The 24,105-nt window shown below is 36.7% G+C and overlaps 1 protein-coding gene across 5 annotated transcripts in view; it reads right to left on the bottom strand.

Moving 5' to 3' along the window:
• LOC141431807 (neuroligin-4, Y-linked-like) overlaps nucleotides 1–24,105 on the bottom strand; it is a 263,652-nt gene that overhangs the window by 45,425 nt on the left and 194,122 nt on the right. For 4 of the 5 annotated variants that reach the window (XM_074093025.1, XM_074093017.1, XM_074093010.1 and 1 more), the window contains exon 2: nucleotides 1,069–1,130. The exons of the other annotated variant lie outside the window; for it this stretch is intronic. The gene's annotated coding sequence lies outside the window, so the exon portion shown is untranslated. The remainder of the gene's footprint in view (nucleotides 1–1,068; nucleotides 1,131–24,105) is intronic. 5 annotated transcript variants of the gene reach the window in all.

Here is a 24,105-nt window from a genome sequence, read left to right as displayed (position 1 = left end):
GGGGAAATGGTTAATTTCACCCGAGTTAGACACTCTACTTTTCATTTCGACTGTGAGGAAAGTAAAATACTACAAAAAAATGAGAATAATAATAAATTTAATTTAATTATAATCCAACCTCCAACGGTACCTTTTCGACCTGGCAACTTGCCACGGCCGACTATTAAAAAAAAACGAGTTGGTCACGACACGACCAAGGAGCTTACAAAACTGGAGGTTCAACGCCGAACCAAGAAATTTACTCTTATAACTTTTTTATATATTCCATCTCTTTCTTTCACATTTCACGAATGACTTCCATCTCTTTCTTAACCTAACTAAAGAAAGAGATGGAATATGTTCGTGACTTAATAAAGATCAAATTTCTTGTTTCAAACGGATGTTCAGCCTTCAACCTTTAGTGTTGTATACAAGCTCCTTGGTCACGACGTGCATCTAGATGGTCATGCCGAAAAGTTAAAAAAAAAGTTTCATTGACGTAGCCCAATTATCTTCGACTCCGTGGCTAATTCAAAAGATAAAAAATAAACTTTCCATCCTAGAGATGAAAACGCAATTTTCCACCCGGCTACCCATGAAAATTAAACTTTCCGAACAGGATAGATAAAAAATGAATTAAATTGTTACTGCGGTTCCTTCCTTATCTATCATTTTCAGTGCGGAGGGCAACGTGTGCTGGCTGAGCAGACCGACGTTGGTCTACCCGCGGATGCTCAGCGGATGTTATGCCTCTTGCCTCCAAAGTATTGGAACCCGACAGTGATTGCTTGCCATCAACCAGCCGCTATCTATGACCGCATTGACACCATCTACTTGCGTCTGACAAACGCCTGTTTAACGATTACTTGATAAAGCTCAGGTAGGTGAAAAGTTGATATGTGAGCGAATAGAGTGTGATAGATTAAAATAAGAATTCTTAAACGCGTTTGTTCTTATTTTTAATTTTAAATTATTATTAGGTACCTAAATACTCAGATCAAATGTTTAATTTTATGCCATCACTTAATTAGGTTGATGTGATATTATGTTATTATGATTAAGACAACAAAACCATGTGAGATTAGGTACCGTTTGCCTGAGTGAGCTTCCGGAGTGGTGAATGTATGGATAGTTGAGATGCACATCAGAATCTGAAACAAACAAATTTTATTTATTACTATTGATGAAGCTTATTAGCTTTCTTTTAGTTCTAGTCCGTGCAGTAATTGATTTTAGAATAGGACGGACCCATCTCTTCCCGTGGTAAAAGGCGACGAAGGGATCTATTGTGGGAATTACCTGTGCTAAATGGGCAGCAGCGTTCTCTATGGGCAACTACAAACTCCGAACTCCAGGGGGCCTACCAAACTCTCTTAATACGATTCAGTTTAGGTTCTAAACTGAACTGCATCGCTATTCGTACCACGACGTTACTTTTGCGATTCAGTTCAAGCACGGTTCAGCGACAGCGATACAGACATTTTCATTCACTCACTTCAAGCGGTTTTCGTACCATGACGCTTAACTTGATGGGAATTGAATCGCTTCAGTGTCAAATTTAGCGATTCAGTATAAGTTACTCATTCTGTCAATTCTTTTGGACTTTTAAGTATTTTACTTGGAATATTTTTAAACTTCGACAACTTTTAAACTTTTATTCAAGTTTTGTAACTTTTCAAATTCACTTCACGATAAAAAAAAGCTAATTAAATGGTATGGTTTAAATTCCGTTTCTGAAGCCAGTTTTTCAAGTTATTACTAGCATTATGCAGATATTATTGTATCTACTACGTGGTTAGATCACTCACTCTTGCTTAATTTAAGTCATAAACATGACGTCCGATGCCTGCTATACGGCCATATCTCAAAACACAATTTTTGACCACAACTCTTACATTCTGTGTCATGCACTTTTTCCAAGGAACGTATTTATGAAACATACTTAGTATTTTGAATTATACTAATAAAATAGTAAGTAATAAATTGTAATATTTTTGAACGCGGAATTTCTTTTGCTTTTTCAATGAACATTTATAGCATTTTTATAACAGGCAACAATATATATGACAAGGGGTATATTGATGTAAACCATTAGTTAAACAGAGTTTTGGCACCCACAGCAAAAGGTTCCATTTCTCGCTTAGCCTGAAACTCCATTCCATTACTCAGTATCGAGTCGTATCGAGTCATTAATCGAATTCGGTCCCCGATTAACGAATACGTCGTTAATCACAACCGTATTTCCATTTGGTTTCGATACTGAGCGATCATTAACGTGGAGTTTCAATAAATTTATAGTGAAATCTGAACCACGTAGCTATATTTTCATTGTGAAATGAATTATCAATCATATTTTGATAACTCCTACGGATATTTGAGAATATTATTTTAACAGCTTTGTGACTTTATTAATCGAAATAGTAACATCATTAAATCATTTGTTCAGACTTGGTTGAATTGATGTCCACTTTAAAACAATGGTTTATTATTATTTTTCATTAAGTTCTGATAAGAAATACGAGCAACAACACGATGGAGCAAGAGGTTTGTTAATATTAAGGTATATTATTAAAATTGCACGTAAATTATTAACCCTACCTCGACATTAACGCTATGTTGACCATAACCCGCCGCCGTAATACCCTCGTTTTATGCGTTGTTCTGTGTTCTTCAAAATGCTAGTCTGTTATATTTCGTTTATGTGGAGCCATATAAATTCAAATTATTTGTTTGCTTTGTTCATTTAATACGTGCCTGAGCATCTTACGGAATAAACTAGACGTTATAATGAAAGAGAGCTTTATTTAATTTTAAATCTTGAAATCGTTGTATGCCTCTAACATAGCAATAAAAAATACTATTTACAATGCATATGCTCGGTAAGTGCCTCTTGACGTGGGTCGTAATTCCGGCATGCGTCCACAAGTGTGTAGAAAAGTTGTATGGATTTATAATAAAGTCAATTTTCCTGTGGTGTCCCATACTTTTGGATACTTTGGTTGCTACGGTACTAATGTCGGCTTGAATGTTATAAAGTATTTGGCGACGTGCGTGCTTCGGTATTATATTTGTAGACAATGGATGTCTCTAACAATTTGACCGCTTTGACTGAGTTACTGGTAAGTAATAACTATTTTGTATGTTTCCAAGTATTTAGTGATCTTGACTGCTACGTACTATATGACGCTGACTGTACATAAATTCATTTAGCAGTGGCAGTCCATCCACTTGCAAACACATTATTATATGTATAAACACATTACAATCGCTAGCTAACTTCGAAAATACTCAATGTACTCATACTCATCAACTAATTAAAGATAAATGGTTCTTTGTAACGGTTCTTGAGGTAAATAAAAATCACAATAATGAAAGCTGAACACATTTTTCAGTTTATTTTGATATCTATCTTGAAAGCAAACGGCACCAGCGAATCCTATATTTTTAAGATAAGCTTTTGTCCAATCAACGTGTTACGGCTGCTCGTGTGATCTTAAAAGCTCTTAAAACATTGACGCTATAGTAAGCGAAAAACAAATATAAATAAAGTTATTAATGTATCAGTTTTGTATTTTTAATTTGGCTTGAATCAATAATCTGAAAGCATAAAGTAAAATTCCTCTTCAAAATGCCTTTAGCCGACGTATTGTTTAGAGAAACAGGAAGTGGTTGCGTCGAACGGCTTCAGTGCCAGGAAATTGCGGTCTCTACAGCGCATGACCTTAAAACCCAATGCAGCCTCCTTTGATAGAAAATTATGCTTAAACAGGACATTAAATGAAGACATTTTGTACGGTTTAGTTAGGGTGTCGTTCCTCAGTCGGCAAAAACAAAACACTTGTAGGGTCACTTTGTCGTCCGTGGCTTTAGGAAACATGATATCTAAAATGAATAAAATGCATTGTTTCCACATACTTATTTTTTTTTTTTCAATACAATATTCAACACGTTTAGGTAATGATCTTACAATTGCATTTTGTATCTTCATGTGGTGAATTTACGTTAAAATTGATTCTCTGCCTTTAGGTCTTCAACGGTGTCATAGCTTGTTTTGCACACTTCATCCTTAACGTAACCCCACAAGAAATAGTCAAGAGGCGTTAAATCGGGCGACCTTGCGGGCCATTTGGTAGGGCCGTTCGTACCGACCCATTTTTGGGAAAAGTTCTCATTTAAAAAGTCTCTAGCTATGCGACTATTGTGAGCCGGTGCTCCGTCCTGTTGAAAATAAAGTTGTTCTCTTACTTCTGCCGACGTTTCTCCTAGGGTCTCTAATAGCGCCTACTGCCGCATACAGACTCACGCCGAGAACCCCCGAGAACACCCGAGAAGCGTGAATGTGGTCGCTTTCTCGCCGTCTCGTTCTCGCGCTCGCCTGTTCTCCGATCGGTGTCGGTATTTTCAAATAGCGCCTACAGACTCACGCGAGAAATCTCGGCGAGAAGTCTTGCCGAGAAATTGCACGAAAAACCGAGAAGGCATCTACACTCTCGACCTTCTCATTTGCATTCTCGATCGTTATCCGGAATGGACAACATTGCAGCGGCAAGTCCACGGTCGCACTGAGACCGAACAAGAATGTAATACCGTTCTCGTGTCTCGCCCGAGAAACCCTTTGAAAATACCGACACCGATCGGAGAACAGGCGAGCGCGAGAACGAGACGGCAAGAAAGCGATCACATTCACGCTTCTCGGGTGTTCTCGGGGGTTCTCGGCGTGAGTCTGTAGGCGCTAAAAGGGTTTCTCGGGCGAGACACGAGAACGGTATTACATTCTTGTTCGGTCTCAGTGCGACCGTGGACTTAATTGTGTGTTGTCGACGTTGTCGTGTTTACAAGTGTAATTCATGCGTCTTCTTTTCTTCTTAATTTGATTTCTAATTTTAGTATTCACAAGATTAAAATATGCTAATGCACACAAAACCAAAGCCGCTGCACTGTCGTCCATTCCGGATAACGATCGAGAATGCGAATGAGAAGGTCGCATGAGTGTAGATGCCTTCTCGGTTCTCGCGCAATTTTTCGGCAAGACTTCTCGCCGAGACTTCTCACGCGAGAAGTCTCGGCGAGAAGTCTTGCCGAGGAAATTTTACGAAACCACTTCCACTGAACGTAAATAATAGTTAGTGTTTAGTTTTGTAACTAAGGGACCCCATACATTCCTGTATTATTATTATTATTATTTTGTATTTTTTTTATTTCATTGTATACTGTAGTTTTGAAGTGTTTTATTTGTAATTATTTTATGTTGAAAAAATGACTTTCTGCCTAGTTTCTTGCGGCGCATTCTTCTTGGCAATAATGGTCTCTCCGAAAGCGCTGGTAGTTTAAAAAAACCAGCCAAGAGCGAGTCGGAGACGCCCAATATTGGGTTCCATAGCCATTACGAAAAAAATAAGTAATATTTTTCTGAGGATTTTGTATTTTATACGGAATCTTCCAAGTTTAGGTATATTTTATACCTTAAGCTGCTATTTACTCATGAACTTCTAATAATTCTCAAGAAAACTTAGCCGTTATAGTTTTCCTAGAAAGTTTGATATACTTAATACCATCCTGATTTTTTTTTTATTTTTCCACCCACGGGTTTACATTTTAGAGGGGGGGACGCTCGATTTTAATGAAAATTTGCATTTTAAAGATTAATATTTCGCAAACGAATGACTGAATCGAAAAATCGTCTTTGCAAACCCCTAATGGTTTTAAAAGACCAATCCAACGATACCCCACACTATACGGTTGGATGAGAAAAGAAAACACCCCCACTTTACGTCTATGGGAGGTACACTAATAAAAAATTATTTTGAATTTTTGATTTTACTATTTTTTCGGCATTGCTTACATATATATTCGTGCAAAAATACAGTTTTCTAGCATTGATAGTCCCTGAGCAAAGCCGCGGAAGGACAGACAGACAGACATGGCGAAACAATAAGGGTTCCGTTTTTGACATTTTGGCTCCGGAACCCTAAAAATGACATGTAAAAGTGCCCATTGCGGCCTTTTTAATGAACAAATGATTTGAATTTGATTTGTATTTTGAATTTGAATTCTTAAGGGATTTTCTCGACTCCAATAGTGATGATTTTTACGATTGTACATTCTGTTGTTGAAAAATTGCGTTTCATCTGTAAATGTTACGTACTTTAAAAATTGTCTGTCTAGACCCATTACTTCTTATATCCAATTGCAAAATTCAAGTCATCTAATATCATCACCTGCATGTAAGGCCTGCGCCTAATGTCCATTAGGCACTTGTATTTGTATTTATTTAGGGTTCTATGAATAGTCGGACGTGAAATTTCAGGAATATCACGACTTGCATCACGGATTGAGGCACCTGGTGTTGCTTCAAAATAGGTTAAAAGGTTCATTTCCATGTTTTTACCACATTTTCTTTGTTTTTTTTGGCTTTTTAAATCTTCCATGGGTCTTTAAATTGTAAACAATTTTAATAAATATCTCAAGAGTAGGTGAAATACGTGTCAGATATTTAATATGGTACCAATGTAGTGCACGTGAGCAATTTCTGTCATTTTTAAAGTGGGCTTCAAATAATTACAACTGCTCAGTGTTTGTAAAACGCATTTTCCCAACCACTCAGCGATATACACAAAAATACCTAAGCAAAATTTTATGTTCTCGCCAAAACATTGACACTCCAATGTTTTTTTTATTTTTTTTATTGCTATTTGGCCAGTCACACCAGACGTTCCATTTTCAAATGAGGTTTATCACGTCCCTGTATCTACATACTTATTTTAAGTGGGCTTTTCAATTGATTGTTAGTGTTTGATTAATAGAAGTGGGCAATTGCAGTCATCGATAAATAATATTATCGCAGATAACAAAACTTCCGGAATGGTTTAATGCAATGCCAATACCATATGATATGTAAAGCGGTGTATATAACAAGTCGCGACACCAGCAAAGAGGTACAAACAACTAAAGAGACAATTTTACAAGCCTGAACTTGTTGAATATTGTAACGGTGGTCATTTCGAACACCTATTAAAAAAAAATTAAGTTTGTGACAACAATGCATTTACTTCATTTTATACATCATGTTTCATAGAGCCATTCACTGCTTACAATATAAACTCGATATACACAATCGATCGAATATACAATCGATATCTAATAAAATGAAATAGTGTTTTTTTTTTCAAAACAACCGGGTTCGATTCCCGTACGGAGTACAGGTTTTTTTAATGTAGGAATCCAATTTTTCTTCTTATTAAAATCGATGACATGGTTCCTAAGAACATAATTTAACACCTTTGTACACAGTTCAACAATAAAATTATTCTTATTCTTATTCTATCTTCGTATGTCTTATAGTTTCAGACTTTCCCATACTGACCGATTTAAATAAGACACCCTGTATACCTATTCTGGCATATATACCTATATACCCAAACGACGACGATACGAGTATATCGCCAAATTTCACTTCCCAAAAAACTTATCGCAGTAGTTTAATTTCCTAAAGGTATCTCTCTATCATATTAACATTTCGCATTTTATTCATTTGGTCAAATTATCATTTGGCATAATTTTACATTGTCAAGTTTAATCAAGCAAACGTTTTCTTTTGGCTAATATTATATTCCAAAAATATGTTTGTTTTAAATGAAACTTCGCACACGAACCAACCACAGAAACCAACTGCTACCAGAAAAATAGGTTAGGCTAGGTTAGAACTGCATCCCCCACAGAAACGAACTGCTATCAGAAAAGTCCCATTGTCACATAGTCAAGATCTGATGATGGAGTCCTAGGGAAATCGAGGGCAAACCTCAAATTTTATAGGCACACCTATGGCGATTTTGGCATTTTTAGCATAAGCATAAGCATTTACATTCAGAAAGTATCATTTGGTAAACTGGACTTGATGAAGAAGACCGCAGATGACCAATGGAACTCGTCAAAGCTAAGTAATGCTCGCTCATTTAAACGAACATCATTAATATACCTAGATAAGCGACTAAGAAGAAGCTTTAAGTTAATGGTTCTTTCGAATTGATCTGATGCTGAAGCCGGAAGGTAGGCAACGGAACTATGTTATAAAAACAACGTAACTAAGCCGTGTTTGGGCTTAGTGGAATCGTTGTGAGATGTACTTTGGCTACGAATTACTAAAAAGTGAGAAATGAAGAAAATTTTTAACAAAAAAGTAAAACCGACTCAAAAAAAAAAGGAAGCGACTACAAAACCCTTGAAAATATTTTTCTAGGTACTGTACTTACTGTGTAAAACTCCTTGGTGTTCGTTCAGTTAGTACTGGCAACCTATTTCCATTTTTAGGGTTCCGTAACCAAAATGGCAAAAACGGAACCCTTATAGTTTCGCCATGTCTGTCTGTCTGTCTGTCCGTCCGCGGCTTTGCTCAGGGACTATCAATGCTAGAAAGCTGTAATTTTGCACGGATATATGTGTAAACTATGCCGAGAAAACAGTACAATAAAAAAATAAAAAAAGTGTTTTTTTAGGCTACCTCCCATAGACGTAAAGTGGGAGTGTTTTTTTTTCTCATCCAACCCTATATTGTGGGGTATTTTTGGATAGGTTTTTTAAAACCATTAGGGGTTTGCTAAGACGATTTTTCGATTAATTGTTTTTTTTGCGAACTATTCAACTTTAAAGTGCAAATTTTCAATAAAATCGAGCGTCCCCCCCTAAATCTAAACCGGTGGATGGAAAAATTTGAAAAAATTCAAGCTGGTAGTCAGTATTTCAAACTTTCAAGGAAAACTATAACGGCTAAGTTTGCTTGAGAATGATTAGTAGTTTAAGAATAAATAGCAGCCTAAGGTATAAAATGAGTTATATTTTATACCTTAGGCCGCTGTTTACTCTTGGAAGAGAACTCGGAAGATTCCGTATAAAATACGAAATCCTGAGAAAATTATTACTTAATTTTTTCGTTATGGCTATGGAACCCTATTTCGGGCGTGTCCGACACGCTCTTGGCCGGGTTTTAAATATTATGACAGCGCAAGGGAGTTAAATAGACTAGGTATGCGAGCTGCCAACGAAGCGAGTTAATTCACAATATAAGTAATTATAAAAATATAAAACACAGTTTTCTTTTAATCTGTCCACTACAGTACCTACTAGCTCGAAGTCGGAGACTCAGCACGACCCAGCAGGAGGGATCGAAACCCGTAGGTGAGGTATACGACTATTGTTCCACTTTTGTAGTCGGTTCCATTTTATGTCATTTTTTTTATTTTTAAAGTCGACTTTACTTTTTGTTAAAAAAAAATTATAACAGAGTACCGGTATCTACAGTCTTCATCATCAGGTCCACTTCACCAAATGATACTTTCTGAAAGTAAATACTTGACTTGGTGTAAAAATTGCCAAAACCGCTATAGCTGTGCTTTAAAAATTCGAGGGTTACCCTTGATTTCTCTAGGATTCCATCATCAGATTCTGACTTGGTGTCAATGGGGCCACCTCGGAAGTATGTCCCTTAGAACTAAAAAAGAATTTTGAAATTCGGCTCACAATTGGCGGAGTTATCGCGAAACAAATATACAAAAAAACATATACCCGAATTGAGAACCTCCTCCATATTTGAAGTCAGTTGAAAAAAAAGTCGTATTTTTTTGTGCGCTTATGTGAAAATCAATCTAAAATAAGTTTATGGGTAAAAACGCGAATTTATAAGCCTTTGGACGTTTCAAATTTGGAACGCTGATAAAAAAAAACTGATAACACCTAGAGGTTTAATTTTTTTTTATTATATTGACACGATATAAACTCTCAAGGTCGCAAATGAGATAATTGATTTAAACCCTTTTAAAAAAATAATAAAAATATATTACCGTCCAAAACGGTTCCGAAAATTGAAATTTTTTTTGCATGAGTACTTAATACCTATTATTTTCATGCTATTTAACTTCTCATGATCATGATTTTGTTTAAACAAAATTTATGATATAACGATAGTCCTACCGATTGCGGAATCATGATAATCAAATAATTTTCATGTTTTATATTTATTTCTTTTCACGTGCCAAAAAACCACGTTTTCGTTACGAATACTTAGGTGACGCTTAATTAAGCTACCTTTAACGCCAATTTCGGTAGAAATTTGTTTTTGTACACTGGCAACTAATACTCTAATAGGGCAACATCGATGAGATAAATAAATCTCATCAGTTTGTTGACAAACAGCCATCAAAAGTGACGCGGAGGTTTTTTTTCGAAAAAACGTCGAAAGTGCTTGTTCGATTTTAAGGGTAAGTAGTGATTATTTTTAACTGGTTGTTTTTTCATACGATAGGGTAATCTTTTCCATGAAAGTGGCATGTGTTATTATGTTCAAAATGTCGTTATTCACCATGATAAACGACTTTTTGTATAAAATACGTTACACTTTCGTTACGATTACGTTACATTTTTACAAAATGCTACGTATTTTGTACATAACGTAACGAAAAAATGTGGTAAAGGGAAGTTCACACAGAAAAATTCTAACTTACACCAGTTTATTATTAGGTTTCCAATGACTGCACGCACAGTAAGTTAGTTAGATGGATATTTTGAAGTTAAATAAATTTTAATCTGTAGGTGCAGGGATCGGCACAAGAGAATTGTGGCGAGTTCTGTGTTCACGTCCTGCTACATGCATAGCGTATTTAAAGTGAGAGACAAACGGAGAGATTCACTTACCTACTTAGTTCATTTGTTACCTAAACTTAATAATCATAATAATTTATTTCCAAAAACATCTTTTTACATTGTCCACTTAACTAAGATACTACTTCCTAAATTGGTAAAACCTGTGATTTAGGGTGGCCAAAGCCATTTCTTTGAGGTATTTAATAGCTTGTACAGTCGAAGTCACAAGCATGCTCACAACTAGGTGGTAAGACCTTGTGCAAGGTCCGCCTGATTGCTACCACCATCTTCCTCGCTAATCCTGCCGTGAAGCAGCAGTGCTTGCACTGTTGTGTTTCGGCGTGGTGAGTAAGACAGCCGGTGAAATTACTGGCACGTGAGGTATCTCATCATAGGCCTCTAGGTTGGCAACGCGTCTGCAATACCCCTGGCGTTGCAGATTTTTATGGGCGGTGGTGATCTCTTACTCATTTGATCGTTTGCCATCCAGTCGAATAAAAAAAAACCACATCCAAATTCGTTATGCTTATAAATGTGCACCTTATTGTCAGTGTTAGAGAGGCATGTAAAGATACACTTTTGGAAAGATGTTCGTCAACTAGAGGGTACTTCTACTTCCACATTCTCATGTTTAGCTCTATAGATCTCATATAGGACAGATTTAAGATCAGTATCGTCAGAAAGTTCTAGTAAAACTAAAAACTTCACTTTATTATATGACATGTATTTTTTTTCATACATACGTTATCTGATGGGAATTTTTACCAGTTTGATGTAGGCTTTATAAAAATTTGCGTTACGTTTTATGGTAACGCCACGTATTTTTTTTATGTTATTTCTATGTCACATTGGTTAAAATTCGCGGCCTTACCTTATAGTAAAAAAAACACTTAATATAAGGGTAAGGCCGCGAATTTTGACCAATTTGGACGTTTCAAATTTGGAAGGCTGATAAAAAAAAACTGATAACACCTAGAGGTTTAATTTTTTTTTATTATATGACACGATATAAACTCTCAAGGTCGCAAATGAGATAATTGATTTAAACCCTTTTAAAAAATAATAAAATATATTACCGTCAAAAACGTAACGAAAATTGACTATTTTTTTGACCACGAGTACTTAATACCTTATTATTTTCATGCTATTTAACTTCTCATGATCATGATTTTGTTTAAACGAAATTTTATGATATAACGATAGTCCTACCGATTGCGGAATCATGATAATCAAATAATTTTCATGTTTTATATTTATTTCTTTTCACGTGCCAAAAAACCACGTTTTCGTTACGAATACTTAGGTGACGCTTTTTTAAGCTACCTTTAACGCCAATTTCGGTAGAAATTAGTTTTTGTACACTGGCAACTAATACTCTAATAGGGCAACATCGATGAGATAAATAAATCTCATCAGTTTGTTGACAAACAGCCATCAAAAGTGACGCGGAGGTTTTTTTTCGAAAAAACGTCGAAAGTGCTTGTTCGATTTTAAGGGTAAGTAGTGATTATTTTTAACTGGTTGTTTTTTCATACGATAGGGTAATCTTTTCCATGTAAGTGGCATGTGTTATTATGTTCAAAATGTCGTTATTCACCATGATAAACGATTTTTTGTATAAAATACGTTACACTTTCGTTACGATTACGTTACATTTTTACAAAATGCTACGTATTTTGTACATAACGTAACGAAAAAATGTGGTAAAGGGAAGTTCACACAGAAAAATTCTAACTTACACCAGTTTATTATTAGGTTTCCAATGACTGCACGCACAGTAAGTTAGTTAGATGGATATTTTGAAGTAAATTAAATTTTAATCTGTAGGTGCAGGGATCGCACAAGAGAATTGTGGCGAGTTCTGTGTTCACGTCCTGCTACATGCATAGCGTATTTAAAGTGAGAGACAAACGGAGAGATTCACTTACCTACTTAGTTCATTTGTTACCTAAACTTAATAATCATAATAATTTATTTCCAAAAACATCTTTTTACATTGTCCACTTAACTAAGATACTACTTCCTAAATTGGTAAAACCTGTGATTTAGGGTTTTGGCCATTTCTTTGAGGTATTTAATAGCTTGTACAGTCGAAGTCACAAGCATGCTCACAACTAGGTGGTAGGACCTTGTGCAAGGTCCGCCCGGATTGCTACCACCATCTTCCTCGCTAATCCTGCCGTGAAGCAGCAATGCTTGCACTGTTGTGTTTCGGCGTGGTGAGTAAGACAGCCGGTGAAATTACTGGCACGAGGTATCCCATCATAGGCCTCTAGGTTGGCAACGCGTCTGCAATACCCCTGGTGTTGCAGATTTTTATGGGCGGTGGTGATCTCTTACTCATTTGATCGTTTGCCATCCAGTCGAATAAAAAAAAACCACATCCAAATTCGTTATGCTTATAAATGTGCACCTTATTGTCAGTGTTAGAGAGGCATGTAAAGATACACTTTTGGAAAGATGTTCGTCAACTAGAGGGTACTTCTACTTCCACATTCTCATGTTTAGCTCTATAGATCTCATATAGGACAGATTTAAGATCAGTATCGTCAGAAAGTTCTAGTAAAAATAAAAACTTCACTTTATTATATGAGATGTATTTTTTTTTCATACATACGTTATCTAATGGGAATTTTTACCAGTTTGATCTAGGCTTATAAAAATTTGCGTTACGTTTTATGGTAACGTCACGTATTTTTTTTATGTTATTTCTATGTCACATTGGTCAAAATTCGCGGCCTTACCATAAGCCTTTCTACTGTCCCGTTGTCTGTCTGTCTGTAATCAAATCTTGCAGGTTAAATTTGACCAACTTCCAGTAGTCAGATTGACTTGAAATTTAGAATACGATACTTATGTAAGTAAATCGCGTGACAACATCTAGTAATGCTGTCTAAAAAAAAACTTGTATTAAAAATGAAATCCACTTGATCCACTTGCCGGTTTCCGATTGAGTTGAAATTTTGCTTGCATGTGTAAATCGGATAACAATGCAATATTATTACGATAGGGAGATGATCTGATGATAATGAATCTGGAAGGTGGCCTACTACTACCTAAACTACTACGTACCTAATGAAACGACACAAACTTATCGAGTTTGGGTTCGCTTGATTCATCTTGACGAGTCATCATCATCATCTCAGCCTGCTGGGCACAGGCCTCCTCTCAGAACAAGAGGGCTTGGGTCTTGACGAGTATTTTGGTGGTAAATGGTATTCAGGGTCTGATGATGGAGCTGGAGGGGGCCATAGGAACTCGGTTATTAAACGACACAACCCCGTCGAGTTTGGGTTCGTTTGATTAATGTTGACGAGTACTTTGGTACTACATGGTAACTAGGATCTGATGGTGGAGCTCAAAGGTGACCATAGGAATTCGGTAATAGAGCGACACAACCCCATCGAGTTTGGACCCGTTGAATTTGTCTTGACAAGTACTTTGGTGCTAGATGCGTTTGTTTATGATAATTGGGACTGTGATATAAACGCAAAGATTTAATACAATGTACCTTTAAAGCGGTATATTTCTTATCTAATTTAAATTATTTTTAACTTTTTAGTTCTTTTTATTTACAAATTAAGCTTGTTTTTGTAGTCGGTTAAAATTACCCCACATTTCGGAAGTACATTTTGCTTTTGCTTAGAAGCAGGGGCTTATTAAGAATGGGACAAGTTAAGCTTAGTTTAGTTTTAGTGTATACGCGAAGTTGCTCTGTATGTACTCTTTAAACAGTGCAGCTAGCGTGTACAGTGCCGTAGTCTGTTTAAGCCTTTAAAGGACTTAGACTAAGGAAGGTAGGGAGAGATAGCAAACAAGGCGAATAAGGAATGAGTGATGAGTGCGCTGCAGCTCTGGTTACAGGGCTACGGCACATGCTGAGCTGAGTCCTTTTGGCATGACACTACAGCTCAATGTCTATTATTTTTCTCTCTTCTACTATTTATGTTTTTACTGTGTTTTTGTTGTGATTGAGGAGGAGAGAGAGTTGTTGAGGAGAAATTCGTGTCTGTACGGTTGTCCAGCGGTGGTGTAGCGGTATAGCACGCGGCACGGAATGCCGAGGACCTGGGTTCGATTCCCAGCGCTGGTTTTTTGAGTTTTCTGTGCGTCTATATTTCAGTTTGTATTTTCGATATTCGTTAATTCTTTTTTACTCGTATTGTGTTTATTATTGCCAGTAGGACGTTTTTGTTTTTACGGAAGAAAATTTAGAAAAATTACAACGGGTCCGAAGCTGCGGGCAACAGCTAGTTTGATAATATAAAAAGAGTGTTAAGGAATTAATGGCGTAAACCCTCCCATAGCAGCATTTGCTTTCATTCAAAGAGAGATATTAAGTATAATCCGGGAATTCGCTTGCATTAACATTTTTTTTGTCTACAAAGGTTAGATTATATAGAAAAGATGAATTATTTTTTCGAGTTAAGGATGAAGCCGTCTCCAGTTCATCCATACTAATTTATAAATCCGAAAGTGTGTGTTTGTATGTTTGTCGTGTTCAGGGGTGGAATTCCAGAAAACGTTAATGTGCCTATATGTGTTTCTTTTGCCCGCAACTTCGTAAGGGAGACCGAGGAGAGTTGTGACAGAGGAGAGTAGTGACAACGCCGATTTTTAAGAACTTATTAACTAAACTTACTAAGTACTAAACTGTAAAGCGAGCTCGCAGTGGCACTCGTTTGATAGTTTGAAACTTGAACTAAAAAACGCGCGCTATTGCGAGTTCGCTAGCAGTTAATAAGTTCCAAGATATCGACGTTTTCACTACTCACCTCTGTCACAACTCTCCTCAGTCACAACTCTCCTCGGTCTCCCCTACACTATATAGGATAATTCCTGCGGGATAAAAGAATACGTGAATTCTATAGAAAGCTACCCTGTCCCTGATTGCATTGAAACAGGCTTATTTTATCCCATGAAATCGCATAGTTCCCGCAGGATAGATATGACTCTTTCGATCAATTTATAAAACATTTGCACTGATAGAAAGCTACCCTTTTTGACTGACATTGGCTACCTATTTTTTCCTCGGGAATATGCAAAATTCCCTGGATATAGAAATTAGTGACTTCTAAAAAACCTCCGACTGTGTCACTTCAAAGTTCAATATCTCAATAACGGCTGGACCGATTTTGATAAAACATGTCTAAGAACTATCGCTATCGCTAAAAAACCTGCTATCAAATACAAAAACCGCATTCAAATCGGTCCACCCGTTTTAGAGCTACGGTGCCACAGAAAGACAGACACACACACACAGAAACACAGACACACATATCGGTCAAACTTATAACACCCCTCTTTTTGCGTCGGGGGTTAAAATTATTTCACTAATAGAAAGCTACACTGTTTTTGATTGACATAGGCTACGTTTATTCCCAGAAATTCTATTTTAAAATCCTTAATTTGTCCATCGAAGACATTGTAGCTTTCTATTGCAAGATTTTTAAAATCTCCCCCAAAATTCACTTATTTTTATCTCTCAACAAACTGTTTGAGGACCTTTTAGAAATTCATAAATAGCTTGCAAGTTCGTTTTTAAGAAATCGGAAACCAAACCAAGGCAACAAAATCAAATCTCATAACTAAACACAAATAGCCAAAATGAAAGCAGATAATCAACCTCGACCGTCAAAGTATAAGCGTTAAGTTTAGTAACGTATGTGCTTAGAGTGAAGCGCGGACAGATGTCCACAATGCTCAGACCTAAGTAAAGTACAGATTAAGAAAACACATGTAAACGTTTTTTAACAACCTAGTAGCGCTATCTCTATCTATCGCATTTTAAATATGTTGAAGTACATATTAAGAAAAACACATCGTTAGCATGTTTTAATAACCTAGTAGTGCCATCTATCGGCGGGTAGTTTAGCATGGAGATTAAAAAAAAATCTTGACGCAAGATTTTTATTTACTTATTACAAAGAGTCTGTATACCAATTTTCAGGTTTCTACCTTGAAAACTGAAGAAAGTCCCATACAAACTTTCACCCCCTTTTTTAGGGGGATGGGGGCAGATTTCCAAAAAAAATTGGATGCACGTATTTTTCGTTAGTTTCAAAGAGTCCGCATACCAATGTTTAGCTTCTACCTTAATAACTGCGGAAAGCTCTATACAAACTTCCACCCCTATTTAGGGGGTGGGGTTAGAAAGATACATAAAGTTGCCTATGTCACTCTCCGGACCATCAACCATCTCCACATAAAAAACACGTCGATCCATCGCTCCGTTTCGACGTGAAAGACGGACAAACATACACACAAACACACAAACACACACTTTCGCATTTATAATAGAAGTATATGGATTAACACCCAAGACCCGAGAAAAAACATTCAGTATTTTTCATACAAATATCTGCCACGACACGGGAATCGAACCCGGGACCTCAAGCTTCGTGGTCAGGTTCTCTAACAACTAGGCCACCTGGTCGTCTGAATGAATGTATCGTTGTTGTACTTACTTATTAGTTACCTGGTAGGTGAGTTAAGTTGGGAGTTGGGTAAGGTTTGCAAACCGGTTAGCCGGTTAACCGAAAAACTGGTTAACCGACACTATTCGACCTCGGTTAAAAACCGTTTTTTTATAACTTTCGCCGGTTAATAACCGAATTGTAAATAGTCCTTAAAAAACTGTAAATTGCCTTAAATACCAGAATATTCTTCAGATTATAAAACGACGAATATAGGTGTTTAAACGTATTTTTATTTGTAAAAAACAAGAATACATACCTACTCGTATTTCTTCGTGTAGTGGACAAGCAAGAAGTTTGTTCATCTTTTTAATTAAATTTCTTCACTAACGTGCTGATAAAATATACGAGCCAGAGCGGGTTCAAGACCTCTCTCACGAAGATGGCGCCCCCTTTATTAAATGTTAAGATGTCTAAGTATAATTATATCCGACGACCGGATGGCCAAGTGGTAGAGAACTTGACTAGGAAGCTCGAGGTCCCGGGTTCGAATCCCGTCCGGGATAGATATTTGTATGGATAATACGAATGTTTATTCTCGGGTCTTGGATGTTTAAGATTATGTACCATTTAAGTATGTATGTTTATCTGTTGCCTAGTATCCACAGTACAAACTTCGCTTCGTTTGGGACTAGGTCAATTGGTGTCAAGTGTCCCATGATATTTACTTACTATTATTTTAATATTGATTAAATAGTTATATTTCAGCTCAGTGTAGGTATGAGGCGCTTCATCCAACAGCAGATGTCATCCATTATTATCTTGCAATGCAATTATCCCGTTTACTCGAACATCAATACATACGCGAGGAACGGAATCCATTGCGTATTTTTAAATTTGACTAACTCTTACCGTGTTAAAAATATAATTATCATGATCTAGACACCCGGTAGCCTGTCAAGCCAAATTTAAGCTAACAGAACTAGCGAGCAGCACCGCATGTAATTATACCCCAACCATTTGGAGCCACTTTTGATCCCCTCATAACTCAAAAACTATTTCACATAAACATGTCAAATTTGGCTCGTTTATTGAAACTTGTGAGAATATGTGAGATATAACGCTATACAGCATTAAAGAGTATCTTTCCGATGACTATTGTAAGTTTGATAAACAATAAACAACCTTACCTTGTAAAACTATAATTATTATAAATAAGTATTAAATATAAAATATATATCCGAAATAAGTCCTCATTATTGATTATATGAAATCTGCAATGACGGTCATGCCTATTCTTTTGACATCTGTACCTATGTATATAGCAGTGTGTGCATGTGTTCATTATGTAACATGTTATTGATAATAAATGATTCTGATTCTAAAATATAATTTCTTCTTATAACTTAAAATAATATATTCAAGCCTAAGATCGGACTTGGCTAGTTTTCATATACGAATTATATAACAGCCTTCGTAAGTTGTAAGTTCTTATTTTATTCTTCCGAAAATTTGGCTTGCTGATAGAAACTAGCCATCGAACATACGGATCTTCCATGACTGTTTTAGTAGGTACTTAATGATAATTCGTATATGAAAACTAGCCAAGTCAGACCTTAGGCTTCAATATATTATTCTAAGTTATAAAGATAAATTATATTTTAAGGCGGCTGCTCACGTTAGCTCATGGTAAAAGTCCCGTCAGATGGCGTTAAAAATCAGACTGTCGAATTTTCGTGATGTTTTTTTGTAATTTTTAGAATATCCGTAGAATACTAATAGTTGAGTTTATTATTTGCGAAAACAATTTAGAATTGCCGATTTTTTGAGACTACAGTCGAACGGAAATAGTGTGCCAATTCTGAGATTTCAGGGCTCAAATTTAGGTGTCAGGTACAGCCTTATACGGACACTAGGAGCTCACCACACATGCAAATAGACAGCGCCAACTAGTGAAAAATTATTGCATCACTTTTCTAGGCTTTCGGAAGGCTTTCGGCGTAAGCTACTACAAAATATTCATATATTTTTTTTCGGGTCACGAATATTTGTATCAACTGTACTTTTGCCTTAAAATGTTCAAATATCTAGATAATATGAGTGTTTCATATGCGACGATATAGAATTAGATGAATCGTGTTAGAGTCCCAGGAATCTAATCTTATGTGATTTTTGGCTTTGGACTTGGAGATTGTCGAGTATATATTGTGCTCAAGTTGGTAACCACATATGATGCTCTTGTGACATACATACTTTGATAATCATGCATTACATGCGAGTGTTACTCCTATTTCTTCGAATATTGGAGACGAAATCTTTCCGTGTTTTATTCTACCTACCAGTCTTGATTGCAGTTATCTTTTGAGTTGAAGGTTGCGATAATTCTTGTATTGTATGTATACCGAGGTACAGAAATGGTCATTTTTGGAAAGCTGAAGAACGGAAGGCCGTAATGCTGTATAAGTGTGTCAACTACCCTGATGCGTAAAACAGTTCATGTGTAGTGGTACATAGTAGGCTGGAAAGGAAACAGCCTCGTTGAAGCTATCGGTATGTAGAATCCTGCTGGAAACGACGTTTCATATTTTGAATCTTTATTTATACGTGGATAATACTATCATCATCATCACCATCATCATTATCGTGGTCTGGTTGTTTATATATATCTAGAGGGTCTTTTTCCTTATAAGCTTTAGAATTTCCGTGTAATTTTTCAAGACAGGTACTGCTGTGTCCTTAAAAGGGCAGACCTAACGCTTTACGACGGTGCTGGTGGGCATCGTACGGTAGTAAGCGAGGACCTCTGGGGAGCTAGTACAGTCTCCATGTTTTCAATTGTCGTTTTGTGTCGTGGGTGTGCCAGATAATAAAAATTCTTAGATATAGTTGTGAATTTCCAGGTGTAGAGCTTTATTGTGCTAGCTGCTCGAGGAAGACCTGAATGCGTTCAAGCGTGTTGCTGCTGGATGCAAGTTAATACTATAAAAATGTTGCAAGTATTACGCTTGCGTTATATTAGCGATTAGATTACGCTTGAATCATTCCAAGTACATTTTTTGTTAGATCCGAAGGAATTTGTTTTGGAGTTTTCGACGGTAAATTCAGAACTTTACTTCCTATATATTTATTTGTATTTAGTATGAATAATGAGAATACAGGCTACATGTAGGCATCTACATGTTTCTACGATAAATAAAGAACATTCTGACTCCAAAGCAAATCGGATCTCGTTTTGAACGGTATGCCCAGTATTTCAACCAAGTGGTAGAAATTCGTTCAAGAATTCCCACAAATTGCAAGAAATACCGAGATTACATCTGAATATATTTATACTTACAAGAGATACTTACCTATTTACTCAATTGATGATTAGCTGCTTGACGACGACCGGAGTCTTTCAGTGCTCACCCTACACGCGTATGAGCAAAATTCCTTCTTGATGCGAACCGATTGCGGTTTAGGAACTAATCTTATGAACTTTTTTCCTCCGACCCGTGGTCCAACTACTATGTCCAACTGGTTGCACCACGGGAAGCAAGTTTACTCATCGTCAACCGGTTGCACCACGGAGAAGCAAAATCAGTAGTCCAATTCTGGAAAGTATGTTTATCCATGGTCCTACTGGGTGGGTCCAATTAGTTTAACTAGTTGAACTACCACTTGAACTCTGTGGAATCGGGTTCGGACTGTTGGTTTCACTGTATTCAGAATAAACTACATAGTTGTTGGGTTTCATGAGACTTTTAATTTTATAAAAATGCAGTAATGATAGTACCTATTCTGATACACATGACCCAAGGTAATTTTACATCCCCATGGTGCAAATGGTTCAACATAGCAATTGTTCATATGCCGTTGGACAATAGCCCTTCAGTTGTACCACGGGTCGCAGCAATAAGTTGCAGAAAAAAAAGTAGTCTGAGAATTGAACCATCCTGGGTAAGTTTAGGTTCCCGTGGTGCAACCAGATAGCAGTTGGACCACGGGTCGGGAGGGATTTTTCCCTTTGTGCAGGACGGTAGCTATAGCCACGCAGCGATTTTCCTCGCTCGTGCCTAAAAATATCACATTTTTCAAAATACTACATTACTTATTCATTAAAATTCCCACTATACCAGATGCCCAAAATAAGACATTCCACAAAAAAAAAAACACTTTCTTGTGTAATCTTCGATTTTGTAATGTGGCGCATGTATTTTAGGCACGAGCGCCCTCTATCTGGTATAGCTTGGATTGCTCGAAACAGATGCAAAGTCGTGCTCCTACTACAGCTCCTACTGGTAGGAGCACGAACACAATATTATACTAATTCTCCTACTAGTAGGAGCATGAATACCTATATGTACTGATTTCCTACTGAAAACCAGATGTATGGAATAGTATCATTTAGTCTAAAAAAACTAAAACACAGGTGGTCTAAGAAGCAATAGGTCATGCAGCCTATCAGTATAACGCAAAAGTATTCTGAAATGTAAAATTTAGCAATATGCGGAATAAAATTATGAACAGATAGAGATGAACCTGAAATAGGATTTATATTCTCAGAGTATGTAACCAATGTCAACCGATCAATGACATGACATTGGTCTAAAGAAATTGTAAACTTGGTACACTGTCATTATAAGAAATTGACAATTTAGAAAGTGGTTCATTGTTCGAATTGGTCTCTGGTCACAGTGAGAAGTGGTCAATTAGTGAGAAGACGTTATGACAATCATCATCATCATCATGATCATCTCAGCAGTAGGACGATCACTGTTGGACAGAGGGCTCCAATCATAACCTCCAGTTGCTTCGGTTGGCAGCGCCCCCACCGTGGACCCACGGCTTTTACCAAATCATCCGTCCATCTCGTTGGTGGACGTCCTACGCTGCGCTTGCCGATCCGCGGTCTCCACTCGAGTACTTTCCGGCCCCAACGGCAATCCTATACTTTGCGGAGGTTCATAATATCAATGAACTGAATCAATTGCTTCGCTCACCCGTGACTTTATAATAGCTACGTTTATGCATGAAATGTGTGTTCATACAGTTCCTCCACCTGCACACTGTCGGAATACGCACAAATCATACAAACACATCTATCACCACCACCACACTACACTGATGCGTTTCGAATTCGACCAGATCTCATCTTTAGAGCAACACAAACGTTCACCATAGATGTTAGAAATAGTAAAAGATATAAAGATATTATTATAAAGGTCGCGGATGAGCAAAGTAAATATTTCAGTTCACCTATAGGTACAAAATATATTATGTAGTACTTACTGTACAGTCACCACCATAAGCGTGAAAGCTGTCTAGGTGCTGAAAAATATCTGAACATGATTATATATTTATTGTGCATTACGTAAATCGTGTTCCGATATTTTTTAATGTTTAGACAGCTCCGCTATGTGTTGGCGTCAGTGCGAATATATCACGAAATAGAAGTATGCAAATCACGTAAACGATATTTTGAGCATGAAAGAATAAAACAAAGATAATTATAACATTTTTAATAATAGGGAGACTATTTTACAACGTCTCACAATTACCCTTACCTACCTCACATAAAGTAGAGGCAGCATCCAAAATAGATCTTGTATACTTAGCGTAGTTCTTAGCAGCAGTAAAAAAAAAAACAAAGTAGTTGAGATGGCTGTTCTACTTTTGTCATTTATAATTCTATATCATATACCTAATTAAGATTGAGAAGTGAGTGAGAAAAACTGCAATCCCCTAAACCTAAAGAAATTAAGTCTTTGAAAAATAATGTCTATTGTCTGCCGCAGTGTGGATGCCGTCGCTCGATCGTCAAAATCCTGGGTTTTACAGCTAATAATTAATTAACTTAATTTTAACTATCTTTTACACAGTAAGAGTTAGGCTACTAGTGTCTTGGAGAAATTAACTTCGTTTGACTACAGTGCCCCTCAAAGTTAACAATCAAAAATAACACGGTGTATAATATCTTCATAGTGCAGACATTTTAATAGATTATAGTTTTTACCAAGTGTCTAGGTATGCTTCATCATAATCAGTCGTAAGTCTATTCTTGGTAAAAGTTGTATCATTTATTTTACTTATAACAATTTAATAGATTTCTTAAAAAGAAAAAAAAATTATATTCACGATTTGATACCTACATGTTGTCTTTAGTGGTTATACGGATATTTTTGTGACAACCTATATATTCCTCAATTTAATCCGCAAGACCTGTAAAATCAAAAAACATTGAAAGTCATAAATAATCAAATCATAATGGGCAACGAACAATTGACACATCTGACGTCACGCCCAAACTGAAAGAGACGTATATATTTTTGACAATATGGTACTGTTTCGATGATTGTCATTATTTGAAATAAGAACGGTGGTTTGAATCAATCTGTAAAGTATTTAGTACTTATGTAGCAGAGTAACTGTGAATCTTCGGCTCCATGACATGGCCCAATTGCATAATAGGTAAAGGACAAGCTAAGAGTATTAGTGAATTTCAATACAAATCGCTAATACTATTAGCTTGTACTTTGTTATGTATTACGTAATTGCCTCAAAAATAATTTGAAGTCCATTATGAATCTGAAAAGTTAAATATATTTAGTGAGCAAAAACAGTAAAAGGAAAGACAAACGAAGGAACAAAATAAAACACATTTATAATTTTAAGTTTATCTTAAATAATCCATACATTAGGAGATAATTCTTAATAAACCGGTCAAGAAAAAAACAGTCATTTGATCAAAAACTACACACTCCGCCAAAAAAACACCTTCACTGCCGCGGATCGAGCGAGCGAAGCGAGCGAGATCGATGTATGTGGAGCGGATGCGACTCTGTGGTCAGGTGTGGTCAGGTTGAAGGGCAAGGGCGGCGAGTGAGGCGGCAGCCCGGCCTCGACCTTCGCTTGGAGTTTTTTTTTTTTTGAAGACTTTTTCATAGAGAGAGAGAGAGAGAGAGAGAGAGAGAGAGAAGATCATAGAGTTGGACTTTGCGAGCTCGTTTCGTTGTCACTGAGCGTAACAGGATTTTATCCAATTGCTAAACAAATGTAGTGAATGAAACCGACCGACGGCGAGTTTGATTCGCGCACA

This window comes from Choristoneura fumiferana, chromosome Z (genome assembly GCF_025370935.1).
Source record: "Choristoneura fumiferana chromosome Z, NRCan_CFum_1, whole genome shotgun sequence".
In the NCBI taxonomy this organism is placed as follows: domain Eukaryota; kingdom Metazoa; phylum Arthropoda; class Insecta; order Lepidoptera; family Tortricidae; genus Choristoneura; species Choristoneura fumiferana.
Note: the sequence above shows the minus strand (reverse complement) of the source record. Positions and strands in the feature narration are given on the sequence as shown.